This window comes from Apteryx rowi, unplaced genomic scaffold, assembly GCF_003343035.1.
Source record: "Apteryx rowi isolate R43461 unplaced genomic scaffold, aptRow1 scaffold_980, whole genome shotgun sequence".
Classification (NCBI taxonomy): domain Eukaryota; kingdom Metazoa; phylum Chordata; class Aves; order Apterygiformes; family Apterygidae; genus Apteryx; species Apteryx rowi.
The window spans coordinates 19,050-40,746 of record NW_020451294.1 but is presented as its reverse complement, the minus strand read 5'-3'; the positions used below and the strand labels follow the sequence as shown (position 1 = coordinate 40,746).

Here is a 21,697-nt window from a genome sequence, read left to right as displayed (position 1 = left end):
CTGATTATGTGTTACAGGAAATTAAGTATTACCTTGGGGCAGATTTCACACATGCACATTAGGGACAGGCAAAATTTGGAGAGGCAAAATTTTTGTGTTTTGGCAACACAGCCTGGAGAAAGTGTGTCCATTACACGGCCGCTAAGTGAGATCTTACCAAGATCTATAGTACAGAGTTAAGAGAAAATAAGCCTACAATAAGGAGACTCTTCCATCTTAATCTATTCAGACTAAAACTTCGCTTTTAATTTATCAGCCTAGCTGTACATGCATTTTTTTCTTGAAAAAAATTGCTTCAATCTGCTAAGAGAATTCATCTTACAGATGGACTGGTAATGAAATACAAATAGAACATTAAATATGGAAAATGTAACAGACAACATATTTTTCTCCTTTACTTACTTAAACTTAATCTGCACCTAGTTATTTTCATGCCGAGCATCTCATGCAGTTAAATAATTAGTGTAAATTATATTTCACCTTTTTTAACTGGCAAAAATAGTGAAATGGAGTTGGTAATTATTTCAAGTTTTACTGCAATGAGTGAACAACTTGATACATAAAGAAACAGGGTTAATTTTTAGAATATTCTGCAGATACTTAAGAGTTTGAATGGACCAGATACACTGGCTTTTGCAAGAAGCAAGGAAAATGAGACAACTATGTACAACAACTCGCAGGCAAGGAATCTCTCTCTCTGCAGCGTGTTATGATCTAGACTATTAACCACTGAAGATCTACTCAAAGACCTCAGATGCAAGAGTTTACTCCTGAACAAGTCACTGCCGACCCCCCGGCACACGCACACATGCATCCCCGTCACTCACAGTAATTATTTTCTTCCATGTAACAGCCCTTGTAGTGCTTGCCTTACTTTGCTCACTCAGATCACACTGATACCAGCAGAAATTCCACCAGACATCAAAGCCGGTCTCTCTTTTGCTACCCACACCTCCAGCAAGAGTCAGAGAGCAGCTCTCCATCCCTCTTCCTGGGTGCAGAGCACAGCAGCGGTGGTTTGCTTTGGCTCATGTCCATGCCCACAATGTTGGGCCACAGGCCCGTGGCTCACATCCCATCAGCACTCAGCCCATGGCTGTTAATCCTCTAGTGAAGGCCGTTAGGCACTGACTTTAACTGTAAGGCATGAGTTAAAGGACGCGCAGCCCGCAGAGGGTTCAAAATAGCAAGTGAGTTAGCCAACAGCTGCAAAATTGGGTTTGCAGCGATGCCGCACCCCAGGTTCCACTGCAAGGTGGGGTGAAAGGTCCCTTGGGGCTTCCTACCCTCCCAGCCACACAAGCCTCGGCTCTTGACAAAGCCACGAGGTGTTCTCATCCAAAACAGCAAGGGAAATCCAAGTAAAGGACACTTAAACCCTCCTAATTAACCACGTCAGAAAGCTGTGGCCATGCTACTGTTGACAGAGAACAAAAAAAATTCAAGAGTTTACTATGATGTCCCTACACAATATTCCGCTCATTAAGAAAACCATGAGGTTGCAGAAAGGATATTACTATTAGTTAACCAAAGAATATTATAGAGTTAGAAAGGAAAGAGTATTGGAGTCAATACAAATAGAAAGCATATGATCAACTGCATATTTGGTTACAACCACACAAATTCAGAAAAGCGTCCTTCCCCACCTACAAGATGTAGGTGTCCTTACGTGCCACTACTTATATTTTCAGCTCTATGCTTCTGGTCCTGTAGCAGTAACACATGACTAAAAAACTAAGTCAGTTCAGTATAATAAAGAAAAATCCTTTCAAAGACTGAAATTTCTTTTCACATTCTCATGAAAAGCAAATTCCTCCTGAAGGATATTGCACTGAGAGTCCTAGAGAAATCCTACATTCGTCTGGAGAATAAGGACGATGGGGAGCAACGCTGTCCACTTCTTTATAGTTGCCTTTCTGACTTCCCTTGGCCATGACATGGATGGCCTTCTGTGTCAGAAAATACATGTTTTCATCCATGCTTGTTCATCTTCTTTTCTCCAATGGTGCAAGTTACAGAAGCAGCTTACAGATGAAGCTATTGCTCATTATAACATCCCAGCTATTGCCTGTACTAAGTCATTATCAACCACAGTATACATTTGCACACACAGTAGTATGTAAGTGAAGACCATAAATATCCACACTAATTTTCGTGTTGTTATTAATAACAACACAACCGCAAAACACAGTAATTAATAACCCTACTCCACAATTTACAGCTATTTCATCTATAAACTGGCCAGAAGAAAAAAATACAGAATCATTTGGTCAAAATGAGATGGAGGAAGACAGTCTTAAAAGTAAATTCATGAGTTCTAAAACATTCCTTTCCTAAACAGCTATTATTCCCATTCCTTTATTTCCTAATATTATTTTTTAATATTTGTATCCATGACACCAAAACAAAAGGTGATCCCAGGCTTAACAACTCAGCATGGCTTTGAAGAGCAAAACTGCATAACAGCAGAGAAAGTTGTCAAGGAAAAATTGTAAAAGAAAAATGTAATTTAAAATCAATTGCTTTTATTCTAATGCATTCATATAACCACTTGCTTTCCCTTTTCCTGTAAAGGCTGTAAAATCTCTTGAGACAGAGGACCATTGTACTGTATACATGCCTAATGACCTTATAGGAGAATACTGAAAGGAAGAAAAAAGATTTATAAAATGATTTCTAGGGATAATCACAGCTCAACAGGTTATTTTGTCTTGCATGTGAAATCAGTCCCATTTAAGAGACTTTACATTTATTTTTTTACAGTGCTTTTCCAGAGGAAAATAGTGGAGGGGCGGGGGGGAGGAAGGGATTTGGCATGCAGATATGCAGCACCCTCCAAGCACTGCACATGGCAGAGCAAATTCACTCTCCTCTGTTAAACATCCCCATCTCAAGGCTCTGTTTCAAGATACATTCTCATAATGAATAGCTGGAACTTGTCTGTACGGCTGAAAGTACCAATACACAGTATTTAATTTCAAAACCCAGTCATATCCTWTTCTGCAAAAGGCTGAATGCAGTTATTTCTTTGCATATCTTACTTTCCCCTGCTTGTAAGCATCTTGCCATGCATGATTCATGTTACATAACTCCAGCTTGTTAAAAACAAACGGTTATTTTGCTAGGTACCATGACAGATTAATGAGGTAAATTCAGAACTTGCTTATTACAGAACCCAGACAAAAGCTGCTCTTCAAATAGTATGTCTCTGCAACATTAAAGAAATAAATAATCAGCTGCACCAAAACTGTTTACATTCAAAGCTAATTAAATCTTTCAAATTCAGGATACTGCACTCTAGATGATTCAGTGCCTCTTCTCACACCACAACATGCAAACTCACTAGTGCATATGCATTTTTTTTTTATTTTTAAAAGAGTGACTTCTTTCCCCCCCAAAATCATTAGAGAATAACAGCTGAATACTGAACCAATTAATTTCACTTGCAAAAACTCTGTATTGCTTTAATGCTTTGGCTGACTTTGATGAGATAAAATCCTCTTCCCTTAGTTAACTGCAAAATACTTGTGTTTCTCAACAACCATTCTTACTCATATCCCTGTTTCGGTCACAAAGTATAAAAGCAGCAGCTAGACAGGGTTAAACAGGAGGTTTCCTGTCAATGCTCTGCAAGAAGCAAGACTCCCTATTCCATCAATGCAAAGAAATCTATTTAGGCCCTTTATATTCAGCATTATTCAGCACTATTTGGATGATATTTCAGGATCTCTGAATGCCCACCTGACAGTGTGTCCTCTATATTATGCAAGTGATGTAGTCTCCCCAAGGCAAATTATCACCTGACCATCCTGGTCTTTTCAGCTGAGTTGTATCCATTGACATGCTCTGTGAAGCAAGCCATTGCAACATAACAGTATTCTCTTCTCACTCACTTCTCCAGGAGGAAAAAAAAAAAAAAGGAGTAAGAGCGAGAGGGGAAAAAAATTATCATATTTCTCGCATCACTGCTAAAGCACAGCAATAGGCAGCTGATTGGCTGCGCGGGCGAGAAGGAAGCAGCAATCAGGGCACTGTGCTAGCATGGGCTCACTGCAGAGCGCAGACCTGAAACTAGGTCTCAGCCCGCTCGACTGCAGGAGAAGAGAGGAAAAAAAGGCAGTACTTTCTCAAAGCAGGAAGAAGGGGAGGCCATGAGCGTTTCCTGTTGTGCAGCTGAAACAAGCAAAGACGTCATTACATTTACACTCCCTCAGGGTGTCAGCAGATTGAGGGCCAAAGTTCAGTCATTTCCAATGCACTGCAAGGAGGGAGGTTTTGGAGGAGAAACCAGCAGCAGCTTTATTGCTAACAGCATTCTCCACACTTGCATAGCAAAACAGTTAAGCAGCATGTTACCAGGCTCAGCTGCAAAGTACCGTGTGTGACTAGAAACAATATTTGCGCAGGAGCCGTGCTGCTCTTATTTTTCCTGCAGAGCTTGCGTAAGGAATACTACTACAGTACAGAAACACACAAAGCTCTCACTGCTGCCTATACTTCCATAAGCATCTGGAAATGAAGCCTTACATATTTTTGGATGCCGTGGAATAAAACACGTCTTGTGAATGCATTTTGGATACAACTAGAGTGTAAAATTACAGGATTCCCCTGTCAGATATGGCTGACAATCCAGCAAAGCAAAAGCAGATGCTTCTTTTCAGTTTCACCCTCCCTTTCCGAAACAAATAAGGGCCCAACTTAAGGAAAACAGCGAAGACACAGGAGTTATGTTGGTGCACGCAGGAGTTTAGCATTCGGTAACTGATTCTCTCCCAGGCTGGCTGGCTGACCCTAAGTAAATCATTTGTATACTTACCTGGCAAGAGCAGGGGGAACCTGGATTGCAGTCCTACCTACCATTACTACCTTCTTAAGTTAAACATTAAAAAGACTTTTTAATGGTACGCATCACTAAGAATTCAAATAGACTATCCAGGAGGTTTTAGAATCTCCATCACCGGAAGTTTAAAGAACAGATTAAACAACCATCTGTAAGAAATGGTTTAGTTATAGTTCATCCTCCCTGATGGCTGGGGGATGGGTAGGCTTAAGGTACATTCTCACGTGCGAGATAAATCATAGACTCCATTTTCATTAGCCTCTCAACAATGTGTCAAAATATAATGCTAAATGGAGTCATTCCACAATCAGCATGTCCCAGTAACTACCTCACTGTGGTGTCTGGGACGCCTCTGTACACTGAACGAGACAGACTGGGTAGGAAGGCCTTCAGCTGACGGAAGATGATTTTCAAATAGTGGCACTTAATTTAACATACCTTGATGAAAAGAAGGTTATAAGGTATTTGGAAAATTTTTTTCACCTCTCATCTCATACTACCATGACTAGCTGAAGAAAAAATATTTTTGTTGTATTTCTGCAGTAACCACCCTGTGGTCACACCAGGAACTGAAGCCAACCTTTCAGGCCCTAAAAGCGCTGAGTGTTAGAGCTGAAACTAGAGAAGCATCAGTCTCTATCTTGAAGTTGTAATAAATTGTATCTTCCATGGGACATATGCAATGCCACTGGCTTACCCAAACATCTCATTTTACTAAAAGGTCAATGACAATATTTTTTATAATCAAACTTTTTAACTAAACATTTTGGATATACTTTGACAAACATATTCTACAAGAATATGAACTGGCTTGGTATTTTCTACCCTTTCTTTTTGAGTTAAATGGTTCAAAGGTAGCTCATCTTGAAAATTCACTGCCCAGATAGCATGAAGAAACCTGTACCACTTCTTATTTGTTATATTAACTTAAAGATTTAATCTTGAAGGCTGTCAATCGGGCAGCAACCATCAGGACCCTTTTCTGTATAAAAAAGCAGGCCAATGAGTCTTTGGTATTGGCAGTATCTTGCAATATGCAGTACACAACCTGAGGAAGAAAATCTGATTTCCACTCTGCATCAAATCAAACAAGCATTAACTTTAGCAAAGACAGTTTGGATTAATTCAGTCAGAGTAAAGTGCTCAGAATCTGACCCATTCTGGCCCATAAAAGTGTGGGTGATAGATCAGGATCTGGCCCATGTCATACATGGTCATGTGTGTATGTGGCAATGTTCTCCTGAAAGAAGAAGAAAGGGGACAAAACCTTCAATGTGCTGTAAGAATGTTTCCACTGTGCACAGCATCCTAAACAACACATAAGAGATTCATTAGATTTTCTGAAATCTAAGCATGAAGTACTATATGTATTCAGGATGAGCTTGGTCAACTATTTTTAGCCTCATATCCGAGCATGAAAGTGCACACACTGTTTGTACTTTTGCCTGTACCGAGAAAATTGCCACACGGCACACCACCAGCATGAGACTAGGTTGCACAGCCATTCAGCACAGATGCACAATATTTACAATAGGCATTTTTAATATATATATGAATGCCTCTTGCCACACAATGTCTGTTGAATAACAGAGAATAAATAAGGAACAGCAGTGTTTTCATACAGCTATCCCCATCCTGAAAATTAATCTTCAGATAATTACGTCTTACTGCTCCGTTACTTGAAGAACTGTATTACACCATCTCTAGCATGGTTTGACATGAGAAAGTGCCATCTGTTCTTTGCAGTATACTTCATATCCAAATATGATCATATATCTTAAAAAAAGAGCTACATCTATTGGGCTTTTTTCATTTAAAGTTTGAGACTTGAAGCAAATGGATAGATGCAAATTGTAAACTGGTCTCACTGTTAGTGATATGGTATGCCGATAAAAATACGTGCTTTTCCACTCTAAAATAACAACTGGTTGCAATATCACACAAGTGCATATGGAAAACAACTCACTTTTAAACAAAGTTGGTTACCTACAAAATATCTTACACCTTTACAGRGTCCTACAAACTTAATTATATTTTCACCCTCTACAACCCATCTGTGTAACAGAGCCACTATATTGAATCACTAGGGAATCTGAATTAGTTATAAGGTTTTTATAATTCTTTCCTTTCCATTTGAAAGAATGTCTGAGAAGTACAAGCAGAAAAGCCATTATCTTGAGATTTTTTGTTGAACTGTCTCATGATTAAAGGAATTCTCCCCAGCAGTCCTATAACAGATAATTAAAAATATGCTACGCCACTTTTATGAGGAGAACAAGGTAAATAAAGATGACAAGGTCCAAACTGCCAAACACCTGATAGCAGGTAATTACAGATCTTCAAAATATATGTGGAAGAAAAATGGTACAAGCTTCTCTGTTACAGTTACCCAAGAGGTACAAGCTTCTCTAAGGACAGGACAGACACAACTACTACTGTGAAAACCTCAGAAAATAAAAATTTGAGGACTGTATCATGCTGCAAATATGTACASCTCCATTGAAGAACTTGAGTGCTACTTTTTTCCTTTTTTTGTTTTGTAACATCTTAAGTGTTCAAACATCTGAGGCCAAAACCTATTCTGAGATGCTCAAAGAATAGGAGAAGATGATACACGACGTTTCTTCTCTACAACACGCGCCCAGCAAACAGCCAAAGACAGGGCAGTAACCTGTCATAGAGACAGCACTAAGGCCGTGGTGCTTTGCTAATCTGCCCTTGCTTGACAGTCAGGCTCTACAAAGGGCACGTGATAGCTGAGCTATGAACTACACACAAGAGGAGGGCTTGATTTTTATTTCAAACCTGGTACTGGCCTAAATACAGCAGTATGTAAGATGCAGTAGGGGAGACTGCCCACTGTTGAAGGACACAACTCAACCAGGAGTGAAGTCAGGGCATTCAGAAACGAGTGACGCGTCCCTCCCTGTGCATCTTCTCGTCCACTGCACCCTGGGCTGCCTCCGGCCACGCTCCCCTGGGCCAGGAGGCCTCCGCTGCCACCACCTGCACCAGCCTCCCCTCCCACGTAGCCCAGTGGGTTTCCACAAACGAAGCTCAACCTCACTTTCAGAAGCTACTGCAAAAACAATATATTGCAAAGAGAAAGATATACTGTCATTATGTAGTAAGGACTGGGTTTCGGATGAAAACATAAACTTTACTTTTCAAATGGGATGATCCCATACATTTAAGATATGTGCTACTGTGTGTAGATACACAGTGTAAGAGTATATATATACGTGTGTGTGTATACATACATACATACACACACACATATATGAATACATGGTAATGATTTGGTTAAGTGCAACCAAAGCCCTGTGATAGTAACTATCTTTTATAAATACCAACTTATGATAATTCATTGGGCCAAACAAATTATGTCCTGGAAGCTAAGCAGGGGAAAAGGCAAGCCCTTGTTTTGGGGATCAGTCAATATTAGTAATTTATTTCAAGTGCCTAATCATGACAAAGCAGATCTGAAACCCATGTTTAAGAACCTGCAGTTTTCAACAATAGGTAATCTAATTTCAAGAAACCAAAAGCAATTGCTAAAATATTTACTGAAATTGTTTTCAGGGAAACAATGAGAAAACACTATAAAAATGTTAAAAATATTAAATCAACTTGACTGCTGCTGTATCTCATGAATTCAACAAGATACTAGGCAACAATAATATTTAGAATAAATATTTTTCTTATGGGAATAGCATTTTCACTCAAATTGACCAGATGACATCAATTAAAAAAACAAAGATTAGATACAGAAAACCCATCTACTGAGTTCAAAAATGAAACTGTACTTCAGTGAGTACAGTGCTTGCTTAAGATGATGTTTGTTTTTCTTTCAAAGATCTTCTTTTATAGGGTGTTTCCATTCAAGTATTTTGAACTAATTACAATTCAAAAAAGGATGAAAACATGTTCAGTAATGCTTCAGAAAACACACACCCTACTCAATTAAAAATACTGTACACTTGCACAAAGAATAATATATTAAAAACAAATCTCAAATATTAATATATTAAAAACAAATCTAACATCAATTCCAAATTCTGCACTTAGGCTATATACCCACTAAAAAAAAAAGGAGACAAGCAGTGAAATAAATAAATAAAAATTAGTGATACAAAAATATAGTAACTTTCTACGTAATATACCATCTGTTCCACAAGAAAACCATGCTGCAGCAAGCCACAGGGGCTATAGCTATGAAAAGCCCTTGTAGAAGAGCCAAACACTGTAATGAGCAGTTTTGGAAGCTGCGGAAACTCATACCAGCCACCACAGTAAGGAGGCAGCCTGTGAAGCCTTCAGTGCAAATGCATGAGCCTGCTGTCAGGCTACGGGGACCCGAGCTGCCACAACATCCGCAGAGTTCCCGAGACCTTGACAGTTCAGGGACAGAGTTTTATGGCATACCAGCACAGCCAGGTAGCACCGAGCAGCCAGGGCTGCTTATTCGAAGTAGTGGCATTTTGCTACGTCTTTTTTACAGGAAGGTATGTTTTGTCTCCAGAGTTACAGACATAGTAAACTGGATTTCCCTAACTCCTCCACAGACCACACCTCCACTGATGCTGCTTCCTGCTCTTTTAAGGATCTTTTGTGCTGTGCCAGCTTTCTGTTATACGTAGTCTGGTATCTTGACAAGCAGTTTAGGGAACACAGGACTGGACATCCTTGGATGCCTGATAACCCCAAGGCTCATTGAAAAAAGGAGCTGCTGTTGCATGCCAGACACTTGCTCACTGCTGTGTGCCTTACAGCAAACTTTGTACGAGTCTTCCAGCCACTCAGGCAAATAGGTAGTCAGGAGAGACCCAGATCAAAGTAATATGGGGTGCTCTCTCAGGGTTAGGACAGGCAATTAGGGTGTGCATCCCTTTCCTTCCAGCTGGCAAAGGCTGAGGCACTTGGGATTATGTAGCACAGAACTTACTTCCGTCTCTTGTATTACTATTCATTAGGTATGTGTTGAAAAGGTATCCTACCTTTCCTGCCATTGGCTGCAATATCACACCACATATAGGGTCTAGGGCAAAGTTTGAGTTCTTTGAACCATGCTTGTTAAGGCTTTGCTTTTGCTCTCCGTCACCATCCCGTGACCAAACAACAGAATCGCAGAACCCTCCGCAATGAGGAGACCAGACCTGGATGAGAGGGAACTCATGAGCCAACACATTATCATAGCTCTCATTAATAAAATAATAAACTGTGCAATTACAGTGGGTCGTACACATACCTCAGGGTATGCAGTAAGGAACAAATTTAGAAATGGAATGTTTCCAACAACCAGCAACAACCTAAACAGGCAAGGATCCTTATCAAACAATTAGGTTACTCAAGACCTACTCCAATAACTGGCCCTTTTTGCCCAAGGTTATATATTTTAAAATCATGTCATAAGCTTTGGGTGATCTGGGTTTTTTCCTCTTCATTTCTCTCTTCTATTTGTAGTACTTTAAAAAAAAAAGAAAAAGAAAACAGTTCCTCTCCCCTCTGGTTGACCTTTCATTTGCAAGATTAAATTTAAAATTTTAAATTACACTTAAAAGTGGGGAAGTGCAAAGAGAAAGCCGGTTATCAGTGATAAGCCGATTCAGTTCAGTGCTACTGGATTTCAGATGGAAGACCATATACCTTGCGATCTTATTGTAAGCACTATTTTATTACGTCTTTTTTTAATGCTGAACAGCAGCAGGAGCTGCAAAAAAGTCTAAATGCGTGTGTGTATATGTATATATGTATGTATATATGTATATACATCTCAGAAATAATGCCACTTGAGATAAGATGGTATGAGACCTCATTACAAAAAGAAATACCAAAATGACAGCATGCACAAACTGAAATGAAATCCAACTTCCTCACATCTTTATCTTAGCAAGCAGTTCCAAAACCAGATAGATGGATCTCACTGGTGAAACAAGAGTACAGGATAGGTAAGGTACAGTCCAAAATCCAAGCTCACAAACTCTGTTGGAGCTATGATGCCTTCAGGAACCCAGTGAGTTTCTTTTTCAAATGAATTATAACTACAAAAAAAAAAATCCGAAACCACAGCTCTAAGCCACTGTCAGTACCAATGCTTGTATCTAAAACTTTACACATCTTATATTCAAAAAACAATGAAAGCACCTTGGGGTAGGGAATATATCTTTACTCTTTCCAAATTACCTTATACCATCTGGCAATGTAACAATCATTTCTGTTGAGAGTGCCCTTTGTTATATCTTCTCCGCCTGAAGTATCCAGAGGCTGTTTCCATGTAGAGAGTTTTTCCAATATTCTCATCTACTGTTATTATATCCACTAAAGGCTAAACCTTGTATGGTGAAGGTTTCCATTTATATGCTGAGACAGTCAAGAGGAACACTATTTCAGCAGTACAAGTCCTTTCTACAACTATCGGCAAAATCCCAGCCCCATGAAAATCAGTAAGAACTTGTCATTCTGCACTTTTATTGAAGTCAGGATTTGATCCAAAATAACAAAGTTTTCATTTTATTCACAAGAGACTAGGCAACTTGCAAGGTAACACTTGGTATCATCTTCTTCTCAGTTGCGGGGCACTGACTTGAAAACTGTGGGATGAGGGCAAGATGGTTTTGCGCTTGACACAACAGAAACCGAAGGTCAAGCAACAAGATGACAAGTGTTGGCATGATCCGAATGCTCTTTATGATATCCTTCATTTACATAATCTATTTACAGGGGTAGTCTATTCATGAGTTGACTTTCTGGACGCATATCTAGAGCCAGGAGATCTGGAACCACTAGTTCAGTCACGGAGCTGAAGTGAACTGACTGACCAGCAGGGCGGAGGTCAATGAGCACTATACACAAGTTGACTGTCATGAATCACCAGTGACAGGGCCTCAGAAGTAATCCTTTAACCTTCTGGCTAGAATAAGAGTGATATGATTATGTCTTTCAGAAGCAAGAGGATATGAAAAGAATTCAGAGTGCCTCTACTTAGAAGGCAAACATCTTCAGGGTCTACCAGGATACGACCTTGGCTGAATCAGTCATAGGCAATAACAAGAATCACACTCCGTAACTGGATGAATATTGACTCTTGTGGCATCAAGTCAGCAATGCACCAGGAACAGTGAATAACTTCAGAAAGGTCACCTGGACAGGTTCTGATTCCAATTACACCAAAATAAATCCATAACAGTCCACTACAGAGAACTAACATGATTTTTTACCTGTTTAACAAAACATGACCACGTATATGCATCAATACATAAATCTGTGCAATAAATGCCAATACTCTCACATTAATAATTCAACTAAGTTAATTTACTTTAAATACTTTCTTTTATATTTAAATAATACCAAAAGTCAACTCTACATTAACAATAGGCCAAATATTTCTCTCAGCAACAAATAATGAAGACCTGCAACCACTAGCTCTCATGAAATTATTCCAGGCATACAGTACCACAAAGGAGACTGAATACAACTGGAGGCAAAAGCTATGATCACATAAATGTATGTAGGTGTATATGCATATATTCACACAAGCACACTTAAATATTTCTTCATGCAATATGGCAAACTCCCTCAATTTTCTTTTGTAATCTGTTTATATTTTATGAGAAAACATCAAAGCAGTGGTGCTAAAAATGGCATTTTTTGGCTAAAATAAAAAAACAGGTATAATCCCATCATCTGGATGTGACACTGTCTGAATTACATAATGAAACTGGGAAGAATGGTGCTCTGTTTTCTAGTGCATGAGTCTGTAAATAGCCACAAAATCTGTTTATTGTACTCTTGGTGTGCCAGACAACCCGCTTGACAGAGAAAGGGTCAGTCAAAATCGGTTTCATTTATTCCCTTGCTTGTTGGTTAAGTCCTTGAACTATTGACCAGGATCAAATGATGCTGCAACTAAATTAAATCAAAACAGTGCAATAAGCAAATGAAAAGGGAAATACCTGCAATCACTGAGTAAGATAAGAAGGTATGCCTCATTGTATTCTGAGTGTAAATCATATGTGGAGAAGCCAAACACTGGAAATTAGAGGATGCTACTACTGAATCCAAAATGGTGGCTTCTGCTGGCTCTTAGTTACTCATCAAGACATGCTTTTATGACTTCCAACTCAGAAAGGATTTTAAAGACTGTAATACTAACAGTCTATAAACTGGGGACGTAATGCTAGAGGAAGACTTTATCTGGTAAGAATAACTTCTGGTATGCAATTACAATCCCCTATCAGTCACATTTACACCTCCCCTCCCCATTTTATTAATCTTCCCCTCTCGACCTCATTCTCAGCTAGCATACGTCCAAAAATATATATTTAGCATCCTTGCTTTCTTCTTTAATTACTAAGGCTGTGAGAGAGAGCAAAAGAAAATTTAAAGATTTCTCTCATAGTCGCTCCATTTGTGGAAAATATGCTGCATTGAAGCTTTGGAAAGGTCCACATAAAGTAATTCCATTGTCCCACGTGTGTTTCTCTTTCCTGCCATGCAGAGGGTGATCTGGGGAGCAATGGAAGGAAAATCAGGAAGGAAAGCCACTTTGCTGTTACACAGAAGAACAAGCAAAAACCCCAGACACGCCACTGTAAAGCATTACATAGGGGGCTCTGACTGAAACTAAAGCAGAGGTTCTTCTCCTTACACATTTATCTTTGACAAGTGGATGTGTCCAGGTTAACTTACCACCACAAAAGGTTCAGGCTTATCAACTCTGGAAGCTGAAATCTGTATAACCCAGAAGCAAAACAAGCATTTCCAGGCTGCTGTATAAGTGCACCTTGTCCTTCCTCCAAAAGAGATGTTTTGCAGGATCTGATATACTTCCAATCCATTGCCTATTACTTTCTCACCTCTCTGCCAAGCCTGTTCATAAAAACAACACAGAGTGATGAATTTTTGTCCTGATTAATTTTGTCCTATTGTACTAACTAATTTAATGGAGTCACTGAAGTTATATGATAACAGTTTTCAACTATTAGTGAGCTGAGTTAAAAACAAAGCAGGTTTGAAATTAAGGTTCTACATGTCATCCTTTCGTCACTTGACATTTTTCAAACCAGAGTGCTGCCAATAACCAAACAAACCACAGGAAGGTACTATGGGAACCTTCACACTAGTGCATATTAGTTCCAGCTTACAACCTTACTCCTTTACAAAACATAGTTTTCTCAAACCTACCCTACTAATTACACCAAATTAGTTGTAGTAGTTCTACTAAAGCATGGCTGATTCTGAAGCTTTCTACCAACAATTAACACTATCCACAATGATAAATTAGGTCAAAGCAGAGTACAGATTTGTATATTTTTAATTAGTAAAAAATAAAAAAGATTTGAACAATACGTAGCTAATAAATATCAAACATGACAGATAACTTACTAGACCAACTTTATCTCTCCATCCCAATTTTACTGCCCCCACTCCAACCTACTAGAGGTAGTAATACTGTAGTTGGCATCACTCTAGCTCTAAAACAAAAAAAACTTTCTTTGAGTTTTCACTTCACTAACATCATGCTGTGATTTCCTACTCAAACATATTTTTATATAAATGACTCTTATCCTAATACATATCACAAATTTCTTCAGCTGTATGAGTAGTATCTTAGTAAGCCCATACCACAATTCAGCTGTACCTCACAAAATTAAAGAAATATAGTATGTCCATCACAGTCAAAATATCCACTGACTTCTATGGGAGTTTTGCTAGGATTGTAGGACCAAGCACAAAATAATGGTATGGGCTACAAGTTCTGTCTGACACAATTTTGCTAGGAATTTTTAAAATAATTATATTCACATACTTTGCAAGGATGTTAGAGTAAAACCTCTTTATTCTAAGAACCTAGTATCATGTTCATGACCTCTCATGGTGATCAAGATAGACTATCATAATGCAAAGCATCAAAATGTCTGACTTAATGGTCTAAAAGTTCATAGTTAAATATTACCTCTACTGGAGTCAGTGTAGAAACTTTTATTGACTTCAGTGGGGTTGGGATTTGGTTCTAGGGATCTATGAATGTTCAGTCAAGGATGAATATCTTTCTTACTAAGGAACTATTTTGTCTCAGACTAATAGAAAAAAAATATGGTTTTGTCTTCACAAACATAACTGATTTTAAACCCCAGACAGAAGAGAAGTGAAATTGCTAGGCCGTTGCTCTTGGGCTTGTTTTCACATATAAATTGTCAACGTATTAACACAAGCACTTTAAAATAATACATTTTACTAAAGGACTAGATACTCTTTTCTCACCAAAAAATACAACTTGCATAACGACTGCTCTGAAAACGACTATGCAAAAGTTGGCACCATCTTTATTTGGTAGATGACTTCTTTGTATTTAGTGTTCAGTTTTTCCCAATCCTTTTTTTCTTACTTAGACGGGAAAATGTCAAAATTAGTCTACCCCGGTGTTACAGAAGACCATGAATCGGACTCTATTCTCTCTTCGACAATGTTAACAAAATAGTTTTATAAATTCAAATCTCAAGACGAATAGCAAGGGGCTGTTCACAGTAGCCACAGAGGATACAGTTATACACTATCAGCTTGCACAGATGCCAGTTTAAATAGAGGCCTACATTATTCTCCAGGGCATTTCTTTATCATTGGTGAGGCTTATACAAGAAGTAAAATCACTCTCAAATCTCACATAAATTGACAACAGTTAGAGCAAATAAAGCTCAATTTTTTCAGCTAAGTGAAACACTGTAGCTGTCTTTGAAAGACAATGTGCCTGGAACTCCACATATTTGAGGAGTTTTCTGAACAGACTGCACTCAAAATGCCATGCACTGAACTACGAACACTGTTAATACATGCCAGCAACTCAGCCTCTACTGAATACTGGCCTTGCCCTACAACTAAACAGTGTCATGTCCTGTTGTCAAGGAAGGGTAACCCCCATAATATTCTTTCTTGACACACCACACATGTTTTGTTTTAATGCAAACCACAAATACAAAATACAGAGAACGGGCCATTTGAGAATGGGCCATTTCTCTTATTTAAAAGGAAAACAATTTTGAGATCCTTAATATAAATATTCAAGAAAAAAAAAAAACACACTGTCAAATAAGACTAATTCTAATAATCCTGTTCTGTTTTTTTTTTCCAAAGATAAAGCTTCCTGGCTAAGTGCAGATACTACTTTATGGGAAAACTGTTCATTAAATAATCTTACTTTAACAAAATTAAATATTCTGCTCTATTAAATTCTCCGAGATGGTATCATGTTCTACAACATGTAACTGGACATTTTTTTCAGCTTTGTAAATTGCTTATTAAAAAAAAGTCCAATATTTCTCCCTATTCACGAAGTGCTTGATAAGGAGAGGACCCGAGCCCTGAGGGTTGACCACCAAGCGCAGCACGTGAAAATTCCACGCACACCACTCAGTTTTGGGGGGGATTAAGTTAGTCCAGTCAGGCCAGGGCCAATATTACAACCTCAGCAGCCAAAAATCCTTATACATTAACATCAACTATATGATCATATTCTATCCAATATGGTCTGAACTAGTCTAAAATTCACTATAAATTACAGAAAATAATTTGTTTTTTTTCTGCTTTGGTCTTTCACACGCATTTTCTTATGAAGAGGATCAAACACTTTTACTGCATTACCATTAAAAGGTCACTTGACATTGTAGTTTCAATACCCTTTAGCTCCCGTAGTTTTTACTTTTCTATTAAACTGAACTACACATGCAAATTATCTAACTTCTTTCCCATGTGACTCTTCATATGGAATTTATGATAAAACACTATTTAAAAAAGAAACTCTTTCTATAACTATCAAATTTCAAGTTCCTCTTGTATGACAAAATAGTAATTAAAACATGCCTTTTAAAAAAAACTATACATCCTTTTTCTCCCTTTGGCAGCTGCCACAAATCAGAGATTTCAGTCAGAGCTAAAGTAGCCTATTACAACTTATTAAAGTTGCAATGAAGTGAACTTATGTTTTTAAAGAGAGACATATTTTTTACAATTTCTTTGTGGAAATTAAAATTTTCCATATCAAAGAGTGATATTTTTCAGAATTGATGAATGTGTTAGTATAGAACTGTCAATCATAAGTAAAAAATAAATAAATAAATAAAACAATTTTCTGGTAAACACATAAAATGAGGTGCAACAAAATATATCTGTGTGTGCATGAAAATGGCAAGTAACACATTACCACCTGTTTAAGGTTTCTGTGCCATCTTTAGAAAGAAAAGAATTCTTTCTGCTGGGACTTAGTCTACACTGACATAGGTAGGATGTGCATAATCCCCACAGAAACTCAGAAAAATGGATATACTCMCTATACAAACTAGTCATACCAGCATAACCATGTGTCAGAGGAATTTATATCAGATAATAAATCCACATTGGTGCACTATACTACTTTAAGAATACTACCTTCCAAGTGATAACTTTTTCTGTATGTAGGCAAGTCAAGCTCCSCGTTGAGAGAAAGCGGAGAAAAAACAGATATACGTTTTTGCTTTCTCATATAAAAACCTCCACTGACAATCTTAGGAATCAGTAAAAAAGTAAAAGGCAGCACTCAATTTCAAGAAATAGTAGAAGAGGCACACTCAGGACAGAATGAATAAATACAGAAACACAAGCAGTGTTGTGGGCATGAACAGTTGTGGTCCAGACTTTACCGTTATTACCCTGGTGTACAGAGAACAGTTAGAGACCATTTTGCAGATGTACAAGATGTAGCAGAAAGTCAAATGAAAATAAGCGCCCAGAATCCACAAAACTTCCTCACACCAAGAGGAAACTCTTACGTTTAGACCACATTAATGATGGCGAGAAATTAATCACAAGATTAAAAAAAGGCTAAGAGACTTTTAACTTGACAGGCAAAGATACATACGATATTTGTATGCCTTCTGACTATTTCACATCAGGGATTTGGAAATGCTGCATCAGATTGTTTCCCCTTCTCATACCCTCTCACCCCCTTTCCATGTTAATAGCTTTGTGAGAGAGATCTGTGGGGAGAAATCTTACTAGGGACAACCTATTAAGAATGAGTAGTTACGGTAAAGTCAGTTGTTTCATTTATCAGTAGAAGTCCATAGTGAGAAAATCAGAAGTATGTGGTGCCTCCCACTTGCCATTTCATTAAAAAGCCAAAAACCACTTACATATTTACAGAGATTAACATATTTAACTTCACTGATGATCTCTTAAGGTCCAAGTAGAGGTTCACTAGTTGGTTGTCAGGGGAAAATTTCTAATGCTTCTACTTGCAATGGATTTTTGTTCTTACGCTGCCAGGACTTACGCTGTAAGTCCTAATTTCACTCCAGAAAGAAAAACATGCCCCCAGTGAAATTCCTGTTTAATGTTTCCTGCTGAAATAGAAGTTGTTGCAAACTCTTATAAAAAACAGCTAAGCCCTACAAAGAGAAACAAAACAGGACAAAACTGCTATTTCCTATTAAAATGGCACAGCTGGCTTGAAATTGCCATTCTTATGTGATAACTCTGTGCTACTCTAATTAAATGTAGTACCCAAAATTACTGACTGAAACATACTAGTGAAAAATACTACTCTCCAGTTCTATCTAGCTTATGCTTTCAATCCCCTTGCTGTTTCTTCAGTTCTTTGGGAACTGCTAGATAGTTTCTTCCACCAAAAAAAAGATCAGTTAAATTACAGTAGAAAGACAAATAATTTTTTAAATGGTTACTTTAATTCATAACACACGACTTTAGAAATGCTGTGTAAGGAATCTGTTAGGAAAAAAAAAACCTACCTCTTTAAATAAAAAGATTTTAAAGTATCAGACTGATCAGATGTTTTTCAAATAGCAAGGTATGCAGCCTCTGCATACAACACTTCTACCAAGTTCCCATGAATATTAGTATTTAACTTTTGCTGAAGACCAACCCATCAGATCTAATAAGGATTATGCACTTCCCCTGTTGGAAGAAGCAATACTTTAAAACAATACACTCTCAGGTTCACCTCTTCTCAATGAGCAAGGTAAATAAGACAGAAAAAGCATTGTCTCCTCTTTACCCTGTGAAGGCCATTGCCATGAAGAATCAACTTTTGCTTGACCTGACTTACATTATGACCTAGGACAGCCGGAGAAAGTTAGCGCATTGGTTTGACAACTGTGTCTGGAATTCTCAAGCAGAATCAAGTGAGAATTAGGTGACTGTCGTACTTGCTGAACTCCGCTTACACAGCAGGATGGAGAGCCGTCCATATAACAAACCACAGCTTATTACAAAACCCCACCATACTAAAGTTTGAAAGATGGCTTGCCTTCTTTCGTAACACTTTACAGGTCACATAACTGATCTTATCAACTCTCCACCTACAGTAATACTCTTAAATAGCAAGCATATTTCTCTTTGATGGGTAAGTATTACAGTTCTTAGCTAAGCAAACCACTTCTGCCAGACACATAGCTCCCATGTGCCAGTTACCTTACCCAAAATGGTTAGACTTCAAAACTAGTATTACTAACTGCCCCCACTGATAACTCGGAGGGAAGGCAGTGAGGAGAAGAACATGCAATATGGTACTTATTACTTTCGCTTTTGTTTAAATCTAATTCACCTTCATTCTTTTAAAAAACAAGCGCCTAAATAAATGAATAAATAAGTTTGGCGAGATGCTCTGAAGCAAATTTCCTGCCTAAAAATTGTCAGCTTACCTAAAACAATCAGACTAGACTAATATCATAAGCTTATTCTTATAACTGTGTTCAGCCAACAGTATTAGAAACAGTTAAAAGTCAAAGAAGAATGGCCTTGTAGGGTGCCACCACATAAACTAAACATGATATACTGCCAAACACTCAAGCAGACACATGTACTATTATTCAGCAAGGACCACATGAATGCATATGGCTGTTTTGTCTTCATAGTAACAAGAAGGTTTGTAAACAGATCTCACATATGAGGCAATCTAGTCACTTGAGAATCTAAAAATCTGTCTTTGTAAAGAACAGTTTTGCACTGTTGCCACACAATCAGACTTAGATACACAATTAAAAGTCCTCTACATTTGTACTTTGGGACAAGTGCACTTATTTTTGTTCCTATCATACCAGTGATATTTTAACATCCCACTACAGCCAGGACATATATCTGCTATGCCCAGTGGCCACTGGAAAATATACAACACTAAAAATTTGGAATGTTCCATCAACAAACCTAATGAGACCTTTTGGCTTTGTACCACATCAGTGCTGTCGTTTCACAATAACCTTAAATGTATTTACAGAAAGAATGGTAACTTTTAAAAACTTGCATGGAAAGAAAAAGCTCTCAGCCTAATCTACAATTACAATGTGAACAATTTTTTTTGAAAAAAAATCAGGCAAAACAATAAAAATCATGAAGCAAATTTCAGATAGCCCATACCCTCAAGTTTCAGAAGCATCCCCTAAATGGAAGGATATGGAAACATCTGACTGCAAACAAATATAGCATCCAGGTTACAGTGCACCTATCCAAATATGTCTGTGTGCTGCAAACCTAATAAACAAAAGACTCTGATAACTGTTTAAAAACAGCTGCATTTTGTTAGCTTGCTTGCTTATCATTTTCACTATCAAAATTCTGAGGATTCTGCACTGTGTCCTCATAACCTGAGGATCAAATTCCTCTGGTTGTCAGCGGTAAGTTACAACAGCAGAGTTTAAAAACTAGGTCCACTGAATTTGGTCCTTGTTAGACCAGTAGTTCTTTCAATTCAGTAATTACTATAATTAGTCAGTGTCCCCAGAAGTCCTAATGATGACCAGAGCCCCCTTGTGCTAGGAGCTGCACAAATCCAGGAAGGAAGGTAACTGTCTGCAAGCACAGCTTCATGGAGTAGAGTAGTAATAATAATATACCTATAATAATAATAATATATCTATCTATTAATAGGTGGTTTTGCCACCTGGGCAATTTTATTTACTTCCTTCATAATAAACCACAGCAAAGATTCATTGTAAGCAAAAAAGTAATACCTTTGGCTAAGTAGGCATGTAATATTTGCTATATTTAATAATGTACAAAGCCAGTCAGCTTTTATATTAATGTTTACTTCGTTTCAAAATGAGAATGGAAATTACTTAGCTAAACACTTCTAATGACTTTCATTAGAATTTCTATTAGTTTAATTTAAAGCGGTATTTAAAAGTTACCATAATAAAAAAAGGGTTTAACGTCTGAAGTAAAAGTTTAAATGGCTCCGTTACCACATTAAGAAAAAATTCCTAAAAATAACGCGTGGCTATTATTACCAATTAATAACAAAAGCAGAGCAGTCTCATGCGGGAGACTGAAACCGGGGCGCGTTTATTTATTGATTCGGGGTTGCCCCCCCGGAAGAGCGGCGCACTTCACGCCGGCAGGCGGGGAGGCGGCGGGCCGCGGCGGGCCGCCCGCGGAAGGTGAGGCGCTGCGCCACGGCGGGTCAGTGCGCAGCACCATTGCGCGGGCTGGCCCTGGGACTTCCCCTCACACAGCGCGTCCCCGTGATCACGGGGGTGACATGTCCAAGGAAAGCGGCGAGTGTGGAGGCCCGCCTGCGGCCACGGGCAGCGGCGGCCGCGAGGTGCCTCTTACATAACGGCGCCCGCGCGGACCTGCGTTATATAATAAGCGCTGCCCTGCGCGGCCGCCCCGCCGCGGCGGCGGGGGTGGGGGAAGGGAGGGCCCCGGCGGCGGCCGAGCCCCTCGCTCACCCCCTTCCTGTGGCGTTACCACGTCATGGAACATTCCCGGAACGGGCCAACGTCCCACCCACTTCAGGGAACGGTCGCCCAGGCGCGACGCGACGCGCACACACCGGCGCGGCGGCCGCGTCCCCTCCGCCGCGCCCGCGGG

The 21,697-nt window shown here is 38.8% G+C and overlaps 1 protein-coding gene across 2 annotated transcripts in view; it reads right to left on the bottom strand.

The window, feature by feature from the left end:
• The window catches only part of HIVEP2 (human immunodeficiency virus type I enhancer binding protein 2), a 149,732-nt gene that overhangs the window by 126,413 nt on the left and 1,622 nt on the right, over positions 1 to 21,697 (bottom strand). Inside the window, exon 2 of one of the 2 annotated variants that reach the window (XM_026055093.1) lies at positions 13,529 to 13,708. The exons of the other annotated variant lie outside the window; for it this stretch is intronic. The gene's annotated coding sequence lies outside the window, so the exon portion shown is untranslated. The remainder of the gene's footprint in view (positions 1 to 13,528; positions 13,709 to 21,697) is intronic. 2 annotated transcript variants of the gene reach the window in all.